Source organism: Drosophila biarmipes, unplaced genomic scaffold (assembly GCF_025231255.1).
Source record: "Drosophila biarmipes strain raj3 unplaced genomic scaffold, RU_DBia_V1.1 ptg000005l, whole genome shotgun sequence".
NCBI lineage: Eukaryota > Metazoa > Arthropoda > Insecta > Diptera > Drosophilidae > Drosophila > Drosophila biarmipes.
Window position 1 is genome coordinate 3664733 of NW_026114527.1, and position 14672 is coordinate 3679404.

Here is a 14672-nt window from a genome sequence, read left to right on the forward strand (position 1 = left end):
ATGCTGAGTTTGAAACAGGATATCCACTAGTCAGAATTAATGGACATCCTCTTACGAGTTTTCCGACAGGAGATTACATTTCAAGCAACTAGGCTTATAAGTGTCATGACGACCACAACAATAGCAAAATATGCGTCTGGCTTTGAGGCAATCATGATATCTGTGTCCGGTTTCCGCACAGTTCCAACATTTATAACGCTCAGCATTGCGCATCGCATTTATTTCTACTTCGTTCATACTTTGATAATTCTCTTCTTCCCTAGACTCCCAACCTGCACTAGCTCATTTACAAATCGCCGGTTTGGAAGAGGGCGGTCTGCCGATCTACCTGCCATGCTAATGAGAAATCGTTCGTGCTTGTGGCACTCTGCTCTTAAGGAGGCAATGTTTGGGGTCAAGACATGTAATAATACTAGTCGTAATTCAGGTTTAAGGTTCTTTTTAACATTGGTAACTAGTTCACTGTCGGACATAGGCTCACGCAAAGCATCTGCAATCGTTAGGATAGCATCTAGAAAATCGTCGAAATTTTCTCCACTCTTCTGCTTCCTATGTCGAAAAGACTCTTTAATCCCTTCGTCAGTGTGTTGTTCTCTATACCGTTCACGGAGACTTGTACACAGGTGAAACCAAATCGGTTCACTCAAAACTCCAGTAAAATTGTAGACCTGGTCCAGAAAATAGTACGTTGGCAATTGGTATAGCTAATTCCAGTTTGCGTTTAGGCATTGTATAGTCAAACTATTTATCCTATAGATGAAGTCTTCAACAGGTATGTCATTTGCCATGCCAGTAAATTTCACATTCCAATTAGAAATAACGCTTGAAACTTTGTCAGGACGATATATGGCTTGTGTCAAAGGATCACCATAAGACAATCGTATACTAGAGCCTTGATTACTATCAACTCTGCTTGCATTGGATCGATTTAAGTTACCAGGATTTTCTACAGGGATATTATTTCGCGGATTTTGGGAATTATTAGCATACGCTATTGCTGCAACCAAGACTCGAAAGGTTTCTAAGGAGTCTGTGATTAACTGCTGTACTCGAGTTTCGGAAATGCTAGAACGTTCAGTTGATCTATGTGTTGTGTTTTGGCTTCTCAAGCTAGAGTGTGCTCTCTTATTCGTTGAGTTCTGATTGGAATTCGCTCTTGTGTTTGGTCTAGTTCGGTTGACGGCACCAGTAGCTTGATTTGCAGAAGCACCTCGAACTTCCCTATTACTATCATTAGTAGACCTATTCGGTTGCGCAGCAGGAAAGGTTATCAGTTGTATCAGGGTACAAGCACTTCGGAAAAGCGGACAAGTTTCATTAGTTCCTAACCAAAGTACCACGCATGTTATGTGAAATTTATGTCTACAAGGGGTTTCTGCAAGTTCAGTATCTATTACCATAGTAGCATTGCAAATAATACAAAGAGAACGTTCATCCCCACTATCGGTGACTGCAACCTCGTCTCGATTAGGCTGAACTGACATGTTGTAGTATTATAATAATTTCTCAAATATTGTAAATATAAAAACTCTGATTTAAAATTGGGACTATCCTTTAGTTACCGTGCATCAAATGAATATTAATTTAAAATTAGGGTTTCTGTTGGGCAAAAGACCTTTAATATTAGGAAAGAAAGCGCACTACTGCTGAGTGTCTTTCCAAAAACTATTCAGCTAAACAAATCTCAAAACAGAAATGACTTAATGTTTGATCTCTAAGAATACAATCATGAGTACTTGATAGAAATTTCCTACAAAGTTAATCTCTAATGACTTTTCTTGGGTGTATCAAATCTTATTAATAAAAGAATAATGTTGCTTGGTGCGATTTCGAGCTTTTTCCAAATCTCACATTCCGAAGCAATTCATTTATTGTTGATAGGGGAATTAGGATTGAGCGATAACATAATCTAGGTTCAGCACATGCAAGAACGTGCGGTGTCTGAATTCCGGCGAATCACCTTATGGCTCAAATTAAGAAACTATACAAAAATTTGGATTTTACTTCAGAATATTGCTTTTGGTAGCGACACGAAAAATGAACTGTGTTATCTTCTAAAGATACGGTATTTCTGATTTCCGATCACCCGACGTTGGGCGCCAAAGAATATGTAACGAACACGACAATGTGTGCGGCTATCTGGCAGCGTACTCTGCCTACAGGGTCGGCGGTGCTTAGGGAAAATGGGAGTGGGAGTGCGACCTAGAGAACCGCGCCATCACATAAACTTAAATAGTAGACAGAGTAGGGAACTATTGACTAACTAAACCAAAGCCCAAATAATTTAATTTTATACTAAGTGTGAGGAATTGCAGATGTCATTTTATTCCTCTTCAAAACCCACACAACCTTGAATAAGCTCGCTTTGCGTATGTGGCTAATGCTCTTATTAATAAAGCACAGTTACTTCAGGTGTCCCAATTCGCAAAAAATGTACTTCATTTTATACTTTATTATCAGATAAGTTCCCCATAGCGGCTGCATATGATTTTCTTAACGTTAGCTTTCCCATGGCAAATTAACCGTAAATGGATACAAATGACTTCATTTATGTTCTTCATTCAAAAATTTACGTTTACAATTATGTTTAAAAAAAAAATGAAGGTAATCTTCAACAAAATAGTACGGGTGTCGAAACTTGAATCTATTGTTATTCTATAATTATATTTCTTGGCTCAGATTGATGTTAACTGACGGTTAACAGATGAATGGTTACCATCGTTAATAAATTCTACAAGCTTAAAATTACTTAAATTTTAAAAATCGCGTCCTACTACCATTGAGTACCTTACAGATTCATCAGTTACAACCAGCAATTCAATTAATACGTTTTTATTTGAACTTTTAATTCGCAAACTGTTTTTCCTATTACATTAAGTTTACTTTCGTTTGTTCCGAAAAAGGTATTATTCAACTTGTTCTCTTCAATGATTACGTTACGGGAACTATGGACTTCTTTAGAAATGAAACGGGACTTCCCGAATCTATGGACTTTAAAATGTCTTACATATTCGTCGCTATGTTCTCTCTTCTTGTACAGTGAACACTCTCCAGCCACGTGTCGAACTTCTCCACAAGCATAGCAAGCTCCTACAGCCCGTACTGGCTTACGGCAGTCCTTAGCCAGATGACCAAGACTAGGGCAGTTAAAGCATTTGACCCTCTGTTCCGAGGTAGCAGCGTTTGATGAAGACGTTCCTTGCATCCTATTTTGTTGTACCGGAGCTCTGGGTTTCTCTACATCTTGAAAGGCTTCCAACACATCAGCAGGCACTGCTAAACGTAGTAGTTTCGCTTGATTTTTAAGTTGTACATTTTGCATGCCATCTATCAAGTACTGCACTAGTTCGTGAACACTCATAGCGATGTTTTGTGCAGGGTAAGCTTGTTAAAATAGTAGATAGCAAACTTCTCGCCGAACTGCCACTTGCTGTTTTCAAACTTGCGTCGCATTTCCAAGACGTTGTGCCAGAATTAGGTCAATACTTCCAGCCAACAGTGATGGGCGAGATAACAGCCAAAATCGCCATTGGTTGAACGCCATCACGATCAACTGTCTCGAAAATTTAAGGATCGTTGCCGAACACGTCGTCATCTTCTTCTTCACTTTGTTCTTCGTTGCTGTTGTTGGCTGCATTGGCGTCAGTCAGCACCAATTTCGCCTGTAGACTCCACCTTTTCGAAGTACAACTCCGGATCAATTTCCGACGGACAGCATTTAGTTGAGCAATTAGTGCGGCTTTGTTTCCTTGTGTGGATTTTTTGATTTACACTAATTTCAGTTCTCCGAGATTACTGCGTGAAGCCATTTTAATAAATTTCTACAAAGTGTTTGCAGAGCATTAGTTAGTCTGAAAGGCATTCGTGTAAATTGATATAAAGGACGATTGGATATAGTTATTGCGGTTTCTGGTTTCGATTTTTCGTCCAGACATATCTGCAGTGTACTGGAGATAAGCGACTTAGTAAACCTTCAATAAGAGGAGTAGAGTAACAGAATGAAGCTTCGTAGAATCTAAGCAAATTCTCACTTTGCCTGGTTTTAGGACAAGGACTGCCGGAGAAGACCATGAGGACGCGGGTGCTTCTTCTAGTACTCCCAGTCTAATGATGCAGTATAAGGCATAACTGAAACTCTTTGGCTGGATATAGGTTGTAATATCTTTGTTTAATTGCTTTTGCTTTTTTCCTAAACCACTTTTTGCAGACGATGGAAAGAATTCGATAGCAGCTTGTAATCGGTTTCGACCGGTTGCATTAAGCAAGACTGTGTCACTTAAAGCATTGGAGTCAGAAATTTCGGAAATAGTCGTTTGACTGGATATTCGAAGACCACATAGTTTAAAAAAATCCATTCCGCAGATTATATCTTGTTTAATACTGGGTACTAATAAAAAATCTACATACTGAGATAAGGAGTTGTAGTTAATCGGAACGACAATGGTAGCGGTGACGTTTTGATTTTGACCGTCAGCTGTACGAACATAACATTTTAACCTCCTTAACCCTGGATGATCTGAAGAAATAAGCTTAGCCAATTTACCACTTACTACGCATTTGTTAGCTCCACTATCAAGCAAGGCCAAGAAGGTTTTGTTAAGTAATTCCAAAGGGATGTAAGGACGGTTGTCCTTGTCCTCTCTAACAATAGAGAATACGACATATTTCTTTATTTTTCGCTGCTGTTTCCAAAATGAACACATTCGATTAGGCGATCGAGATTTGTTGGCGGAATTAATTCGTAGTGTAAATATTTCCGCTCTGCGCCGATAATAGTTACGTACTCTTTCATGGTAGGGGATAATTTCAAAGTTTCGTGAGGGCTCTGTATTGTTTTTAATTAACATACAGTTGGGTTTGTCTAATTCTGGGCTCTATGTTGTCGAGCCAGGTTGAGAGTTACTCAAATTAGAAGATGGAAGGTGATTAGTACGTATTATTGATGCTGAGTTTGAAACAGGATATCCACTAGTCAGAATTAATGGACATCCTTTTACGAGTTTTCCGACAGGAGATTACATTTCAAGCAACTAGGCTTATAAGTGTCATGACGACCACAACAATAGCAAAATATGCGTCTGGCTTTGAGGCAATCATGATATCTGTGTCCGGTTTCCGCACAGTTCCAACATTTATAACGCTCAGCATTGCGCATCGCATTTATTTCTACTTCGTTCATACTTTGATAATTCTCTTCTTCCCTAGACTCCCAGCCTGCACTAGCTCATTTACAAATCGCGGGTTTGGAGGAGGGCGGTCTGCCGATCTACCTGCCATGCTAATGAGAAATCGTTCGTGCTTGTGGCACTCTGCTCTTAAGGAGGCAATGTTTGGGGTCAAGACATGTAATAATACTAGTCGTAATTCAGGTTTAAGGTTCTTTTTAACATTGGTAACTAGTTCACTGTCGGACATAGGCTCACGCAAAGCATCTGCAATCGTTAGGATAGCATCTAGAAAATCGTCGAAATTTTCTCCACTCTTCTGCTTCCTATGTCGAAAAGACTCTTTAATCCCTTCGTCAGTGTGTTGTTCTCTATACCGTTCACGGAGACTTGTACACAGGTGAAACCAAATCGGTTCACTCAAAACTCCAGTAAAATTGTAGACCTGGTCCAGAAAATAGTACGTTGGCAATTGGTATAGCTAATTCCAGCTTGCGTTTAGGCATTGTATAGTCAAACTATTTATCCTATAGATGAAGTCTTCAACAGGTATGTCATTTGCCATGCCAGTAAATTTCACATTCCAATTAGAAATAACGCTTGAAACTTTGTCAGGACGATATACGGCTTGTGTCAAAGGATCACCATAAGACAATCGTATACTAGAGCCTTGATTACTATCAACTCTGCTTGCATTGGATCGATTTAAGTTACCAGGATTTTCTACAGGGATATTATTTCGCGGATTTTGGGAATTATTAGCATACGCTATTGCTGCAACCAAGACTCGAAAGGTTTCTAAGGAGTCTGTGATTAACTGCTGTACTCGAGTTTCGGAAATGCTAGAACGTTCAGTTGATCTATGTGTTGTGTTTTGGCTTCTCAAGCTAGAGTGTGCTCTCTTATTCGTTGAGTTCTGATTGGAATTCGCTCTTGTGTTTGGTCTAGTTCGGTTGACGGCACCAGTAGCTTGATTTGCAGAAGCACCTCGAACTTCCCTATTACTATCATTAGTAGACCTATTCGGTTGCGCAGCAGGAAAGGTTATCAGTTGTATCAGGGTACAAGCACTTCGGCAAAGCGGACAAGTTTCATTAGTTCCTAACCAAAGTACCACGCATGTTCTGTGAAATTTATGTCTACAAGGGGTTTCTGCAAGTTCAGTATCTATTACCATAGTAGCATTGCAAATAATACAAAGAGAACGTTCATCCCCAATATCGGTGACTGCAACCTCGTCTCGATTAGGCTGAACTGACATGTTGTAGTATTATAATAATTTCTCAAATATTGTAAATATAAAAACTCTGATTTAAAATTGGGACTATCCTTTAGTTACCGTGCATCAAATGAATATTAATTTAAAATTAGGGTTTCTGTTGGGCAAAAGACCTTTAATATTAGGAAAGAAAGCGCACTACTACTGAGTGTCTTTCCAAAAACTATTCAGCTAAACAAATCTCAAAACAGAAATGACTTAATGTTTGATCTCTAAGAATACAATCATGAGTACTTGATAGAAATTTCCTACAAAGTTAATCTCTAATGACTTTTCTTGGGTGTATCAAATCTTATTAATAAAAGAATAATGTTGCTTGGTGCGAATTCGAGCTTTTTCCAAATCTCACATTCCGAAGCAATTCATTTATTGTTGATAGGGGAATTAGGATTGAGCGATAACATAATCTAGGTTCCGCACACCCAAGAACGTGCGATGTTTGAATTCCGCCGAATCACCTTTAGGCTCAAATTAAGAAACTATACAAAAATTTGGATTTTACTTCAGAATATTGCTTTTGGTAGCGACACGAAAAATTAACTGTGTTATCTTCTCAAGATACGGTATTTGTGATTTCCGATCACCCGACGTTGGGCGCCAAAGAATATGTAACGAACACGGCAATGTGTGCGGCTATCTGGCAGCGTACTCTGCCTACAAGGTCGGCGGTGCTTAGGGAAAATGGGAGTGGGAGTGCGACCTAGAGAACCGCGCCATCACATAAACTTAAATAGTAGACAGAGTAGGGAACTATTGACTAACTAAACCAAAGCCCAAATAATTTATTTTTATACTAAGTGTGAGGAATTGCAGATGTCATTTTATTCCTCTTCAAAACCCACCCAACCTTGAATAAACTCGGTTTGCGTATGTGGCTAATGCTCTTATTAATAATGCACAGTTACTTCAGGTGTCCCAATTCGCAAAAAATGTACTTCATTTTATACTTTATTATCAGATAAGTTCCCCATAGCGGCTGCATATGATTTTCTTAACGTTAGCTTGCCCATGGCAAATTAACCGTAAATGGATACAAATGACTTCATTTATGTTCTTCATTCAAAAATTTACGTTTACAATTATGTTTAAAAAAAAAATGAAGGTAATCTTCAACAAAATAGTACGGGTGTCGAAACTTGAATCTATTGTTATTCTATAATTATATTTCTTGGCTCAGATTGATGTTAACTGACGGTTAACAGATGAATGGTTACCATCGTTAATAAATTCTACAAGCTTAAAATTACTTAAATTTTAAAAATCGCGTCCTACTACCATTGAGTACCTTACAGATTCATCAGTTACAACCAGCAATTCAATTAATACGTTTTTATTTGAACTTTTAATTAGCAAACTGTTTTTCCTATTACATTAAGTTTACTTTCGTTTATTCCGAAAAAGGTATTATTCAACTTGTTCTCTTCAATGATTACGTTACGGGAACTATGGACTTCTTTAGAAATGAAACGGGACTTCCCGAATCTATGGACTTTAAAATGTCTTACATATTCGTCGCTATGTTCTCTCTTCTTGTACAGTGAACACTCTCCAGCCACGTGTCGAACTTCTCCACAAGCATAGCAAGCTCCTACAGCCCGTACTGGCTTACGGCAGTCCTTAGCCAGATGACCAAGACTAGGGCAGTTAAAGCATTTGACCCTCTGTTCCGAGGTAGCAGCGTTTGATGAAGACGTTCCTTGCATCCTATTTTGTTGTACCGGAGCTCTGGGTTTCTCTACATCTTGAAAGGCTTCCAACACATCAGCAGGCACTGCTAAACGTAGTAGTTTCGCTTGATTTTTAAGTTGTACATTTTGCATGCCATCTATCAAGTACTGCACTAGTTCGTGAACACTCATAGCGATGTTTTGTGCAGGGTAAGCTTGTTAAAATAGTAGATAGCAAACTTCTCGCCGAACTGCCACTTGCTGTTTTCAAACTTGCGTCGCATTTCCAAGACGTTGTGCCAGAATTAGGTCAATACTTCCAGCCAACAGTGATGGGCGAGATAACAGCCAAAATCGCCATTGGTTGAACGCCATCACGATCAACTGTCTCGAAAATTTAAGGATCGTTGCCGAACACGTCGTCATCTTCTTCTTCACTTTGTTCTTCGTTGTTGTTGTTGGCTGCATTGGCGTCAGTCAGCACCAATTTCGCCTGTAGACTCCACCTTTTCGAAGTACAACTCCGGATCAATTTCCGACGGACAGCATTTAGTTGAGCAATTAGTGCGGCTTTGTTTCCTTGTGCGGATTTTTTGATTTACACTAATTTCAGTTCTCCGAGATTACTGCGTGAAGCCATTTTAATAAATTTCTACAAAGTGTTTGCAGAGCATTAGTTAGTCTGAAAGGCATTCGTGTAAATTGATATAAAGGACGGTTGGATATAGTTATTGCGGTTTCTGGTTTCGATTTTTCGTCCAGACATATCTGCAGTGTACTGGAGATAAGCGACTTAGTAAACCTTCAATAAGAGGAGTAGAGTAACAGAATTAAGCTTCGTAGAATCTAAGCAAATTCTCACTTTGCCTGGTTTTAGGACAAGGACTGCCGGAGAAGACCATGAGGACGCGGGTGCTTCTTCTAGTACTCCCAGTCTAATGATGCAGTATAAGGCATAACTGAAACTCTTTGGCTGGATATAGGTTGTAATATCTTTGTTTAATTGCTTTTGCTTTTTTCCTAAACCACTTTTTTCAGACGATGGAAAGAATTCGATAGCAGCTTGTAATCGGTTTCGACCGGTTGCATTAAGCAAGACTGTGTCACTTAAAGCATTGGAGTCAGAAATTTCGGAAATAGTCGTTTGACTGGATATTCGAAGACCACATAGTTTAAAAAAATCCATTCCGCAGATTATATCTTGTTTAATACTGGGTACTAATAAAAAATCTACATACTGAGATAAGGAGTTGTAGTTAATCGGAACGACAATGGTAGCGGTGACGTTTTGATTTTGACCGTCAGCTGTACGAACATAACATTTTAACCTCCTTAACCCTGGATGATCTGAAGAAATAAGCTTAGCCAATTTACCACTTACTACGCATTTGTTAGCTCCACTATCAAGCAAGGCCAAGAAGGTTTTGTTAAGTAATTCCAAAGGGATGTAAGGACGGTTGTCCTTGTCCTCTCTAACAATAGAGAATACGACATATTTCTTTATTTTTCGCTGCTGTTTCCAAAATGAACACATTCGATTAGGCGATCGAGATTTGTTGGCGGAATTAATTCGTAGTGTAAATATTTCCGCTCTGCGCCGATAATAGTTACGTACTCTTTCATGGTAGGGGATAATTTCAAAGTTTCGTGAGGGCTCTGTATTGTTTTTAATTAACATACAGTTGGGTTTGTCTAATTCTGGGCTCTATGTTGTCGAGCCAGGTTGAGAGTTACTCAAATTAGAAGATGGAAGGTGATTAGTACGTATTATTGATGCTGAGTTTGAAACAGGATATCCACTAGTCAGAATTAATGGACATCCTTTTACGAGTTTTCCGACAGGAGATTACATTTCAAGCAACTAGGCTTATAAGTGTCATGACGACCACAACAATAGCAAAATATGCGTCTGGCTTTGAGGCAATCATGATATCTGTGTCCGGTTTCCGCACAGTTCCAACATTTATAACGCTCAGCATTGCGCATCGCATTTATTTCTACTTCGTTCATACTTTGATAATTCTCTTCTTCCCTAGACTCCCAGCCTGCACTAGCTCATTTACAAATCGCGGGTTTGGAGGAGGGCGGTCTGCCGATCTACCTGCCATGCTAATGAGAAATCGTTCGTGCTTGTGGCACTCTGCTCTTAAGGAGGCAATGTTTGGGGTCAAGACATGTAATAATACTAGTCGTAATTCAGGTTTAAGGTTCTTTTTAACATTGGTAACTAGTTCACTGTCGGACATAGGCTCACGCAAAGCATCTGCAATCGTTAGGATAGCATCTAGAAAATCGTCGAAATTTTCTCCACTCTTCTGCTTCCTATGTCGAAAAGACTCTTTAATCCCTTCGTCAGTGTGTTGTTCTCTATACCGTTCACGGAGACTTGTACACAGGTGAAACCAAATCGGTTCACTCAAAACTCTAGTAAAATTGTAGACCTGGTCCAGAAAATAGTACGTTGGCAATTGGTATAGCTAATTCCAGCTTGCGTTTAGGCATTGTATAGTCAAACTATTTATCCTATAGATGAAGTCTTCAACAGGTATGTCATTTGCCATGCCAGTAAATTTCACATTCCAATTAGAAATAACGCTTGAAACTTTGTCAGGACGATATACGGCTTGTGTCAAAGGATCACCATAAGACAATCGTATACTAGAGCCTTGATTACTATCAACTCTGCTTGCATTGGATCGATTTAAGTTACCAGGATTTTCTACAGGGATATTATTTCGCGGATTTTGGGAATTATTAGCATACGCTATTGCTGCAACCAAGACTCGAAAGGTTTCTAAGGAGTCTGTGATTAACTGCTGTACTCGAGTTTCGGAAATGCTAGAACGTTCAGTTGATCTATGTGTTGTGTTTTGGCTTCTCAAGCTAGAGTGTGCTCTCTTATTCGTTGAGTTCTGATTGGAATTCGCTCTTGTGTTTGGTCTAGTTCGGTTGACGGCACCAGTAGCTTGATTTGCAGAAGCACCTCGAACTTCCCTATTACTATCATTAGTAGACCTATTCGGTTGCGCAGCAGGAAAGGTTATCAGTTGTATCAGGGTACAAGCACTTCGGCAAAGCGGACAAGTTTCATTAGTTCCTAACCAAAGTACCACGCATGTTCTGTGAAATTTATGTCTACAAGGGATTTCTGCAAGTTCAGTATCTATTACCATAGTAGCATTGCAAATAATACAAAGAGAACGTTCATCCCCACTATCGGTGACTGCAACCTCGTCTCGATTAGGCTGAACTGACATGTTGTAGTATTATAATAATTTCTCAAATATTGTAAATATAAAAACTCTGATTTAAAATTGGGACTATCCTTTAGTTACCGTGCATCAAATGAATATTAATTTAAAATTAGGGTTTCTGTTGGGCAAAAGACCTTTAATATTAGGAAAGAAAGCGCACTACGGCTAAGTGTCTTTCCAAAAACTATTCAGCTAAACAAATCTCAAAACAGAAATGACTTAATGTTTGATCTCTAAGAATACAATCATGAGTACTTGATAGAAATTTCCTACAAAGTTAATCTCTAATGACTTTTCTTGGGTGTATCAAATCTTATTAATAAAAGAATAATGTTGCTTGGTGCGAATTCGAGCTTTTCCCAAATCTCACATTCCGAAGCAATTCATTTATTGTTGATAGGGGAATTAGGATTGAGCGATAACATAATCTAGGTTGAGCACATGCAAGAACGTGCGATGTCTGAATTCCGCCGAATCACCTTAAGGCTCAAATTAAGAAACTATACAAAAATTTGGATTTTACTTCAGAATATTGCTTTTGGTAGCGACACGAAAAATTAACTGTGTTATCTTCTCAAGATACGGTATTTGTGATTTCCGATCACCCGACGTTGGGCGCCAAAGAATATGTAACGAACACGGCAATGTGTGCGGCTATCTGGCAGCGTACTCTGCCTACAAGGTCGGCGGTGCTTAGGGAAAATGGGAGGGGGAGCACGACCTAGAGAACCGCGCCATCACATAAACTTAAATAGTAGACAGAATAGGGAACTATTGACTAACTAAACCAAAGCCCAAATAACTTAATTTTATACTAAGTGTGAGGAATTGCTTTATTATCAGATAAGTTCCCCATAGCGCCTGCTAATGATTTTCTTAACGTTAGCTTGCCCATGGCAAATTAACCGTATAATGGATACAAATGACTTCATTTATGTTCTTCATTCAAAAATTTACGTTTACAATTATGTTTAAAAAAAATTAAGGTAATCTTTAACAAAATAGTACGGGTGTCGAAACTTGAATCTATTGTTATTGTATAATTATATTTCTTGGCTCAGATTGATGTTAACAGACGGTTAACAGATAAATGGTTACCATCGGTAATTAATTCTACAAGCTTAAAATTACTTAAATTTTAAAAATCGCGTCCTACTACCATTGAGTACCTTACAGATTCATCAGTTACAACCAGCAATTCAATTAATACGTTTTTATTTGAACTTTTAATTAGCAAACTGTTTTTCCTATTACATTAAGTTTACTTTCGTTTATTCCGAAAAAGGTATTATTCAACTTGTTCTCTTCAATGATTACGTTACGGGAACTACGGACTTCTTTTGAAATGAAACGGGACTTCCCGAATCTATGAGGCACTCTATGGAATAAAATTTGTTAGAAATGTGTAACGTATTTTTAAATTGGACTTTAAAGTGTCTTACATATTCGTTGCTATGTTCTCTCTTCTTGTACAATGAACACTCTCCAGCCACGTGTCGAACTTCTCCACAAGCATAGCAAGCTCCTACAGCCCGTACTGGCTTACGGCAGTCCTTAGCCAGATGACCAAGACTAGGGCAGTTAAAGCATTTGACCCTCTGTTCCGAGGTAGCAGCGTTTGATGAAGACGTTCCTTGCATCCTATTTTGTTGTACCGGAGCTCTGGGTTTCTCTACATCTCGAAAGGCTTCCAACACATCAGCAGGCACTGCTAAACGTAGTAGTTTCGCTTGATTTTTAAGTTGTACATTTTGCATGCCATCTATCAAGTACTGCACTAGTTCGTGAACACTCATAGCGATGTTTTGTGCAGGGTAAGCTTGTTAAAATAGTAGATAGCAAACTTCTCGCCGAACTGCCACTTGCTGTTTTCAAACTTGCGTCGCATTTCCAAGACGTTGTGCCAGAATTAGGTCAATACTTCCAGCCAACAGTGATGGGCGAGATAACAGCCAAAATCGCCATTGGTTGAACGCCATCACGATCAACTGTCTCGAAAATTTAAGGATCGTTGCCGAACACGTCGTCATCTTCTTCTTCACTTTGTTCTTCGTTGTTGTTGTTGGCTGCATTGGCGTCAGTCAGCACCAATTTCGCCTGTAGACTCCACCTTTTCGAAGTACAACTCCGGATCAATTTCCGACGGACAGCATTTAGTTGAGCAATTAGTGCGGCTTTGTTTCCTTGTGCGGATTTTTTGATTTACACTAATTTCAGTTCTCCGAGATTACTGCGTGAAGCCATTTTAATAAATTTCTACAAAGTGTTTGCAGAGCATTAGTTAGTCTGAAAGGCATTCGTGTAAATTGATATAAAGGACGGTTGGATATAGTTATTGCGGTTTCTGGTTTCGATTTTTCGTCCAGACATATCTGCAGTGTACTGGAGATAAGCGACTTAGTAAACCTTCAATAAGAGGAGTAGAGTAACAGAATTAAGCTTCGTAGAATCTAAGCAAATTCTCACTTTGCCTGGTTTTAGGACAAGGACTGCCGGAGAAGACCATGAGGACGCGGGTGCTTCTTCTAGTACTCCCAGTCTAATGATGCAGTATAAGGCATAACTGAAACTCTTTGGCTGGAGATAGGTTGTAATATCTTTGTTTAATTGCTTTTGCTGCACCGGTGTCAATATTATGTTCAAAAGGGGTTGTTTTTCCTAAACCACTTTTTTCAGACGATAGAAAGAATTCGATAGCAGCTTGTAATCGGTTTCGACCGGATGCATTAAGCAAGACTGTGTCACTAAAAGCATTGGAGTCAGAAATTTCGGAAATAGTCGTTGGACTGGATATTCGAAGACCAAATAGTTTCAAAAAATCCATTCCGCAGATTATATCTTGTTTAATACTGGGTACTAATTAAAATTCTACATCCTGAGATAAGGAGTTATAGTTAATCGGAACGACAATGGTAGCGGTGACGTTTTGATTTTGACCGTCAGCTGTACGAACATAACATTTTAACCTCCTTAACCCTGGATGATCTGAAGAAATAAGCTTAGCCAATTTACCACTTACTACGCATTTGTTAGCTCCACTATCAAGCAAGGCCAAGAAGGTTTTGTTAAGTAATTCCAAAGGGATGTAAGGACGGTTGTCCTTGTCCTCTCTAACAATAGAGAATACGACATATTTCTTTATTTTTCGCTGCTGTTTCCAAAATGAACACATTCGATTAGGCGATCGAGATTTGTTGGCGGAATTAATTCGTAGTGTAAATATTTCCGCTCTGCGCCGATAATAGTTACGTACTCTTTCATGGTAGGGGATAATTTCAAAGTTTCGTGAGGGCTCTGTATTGTTTTT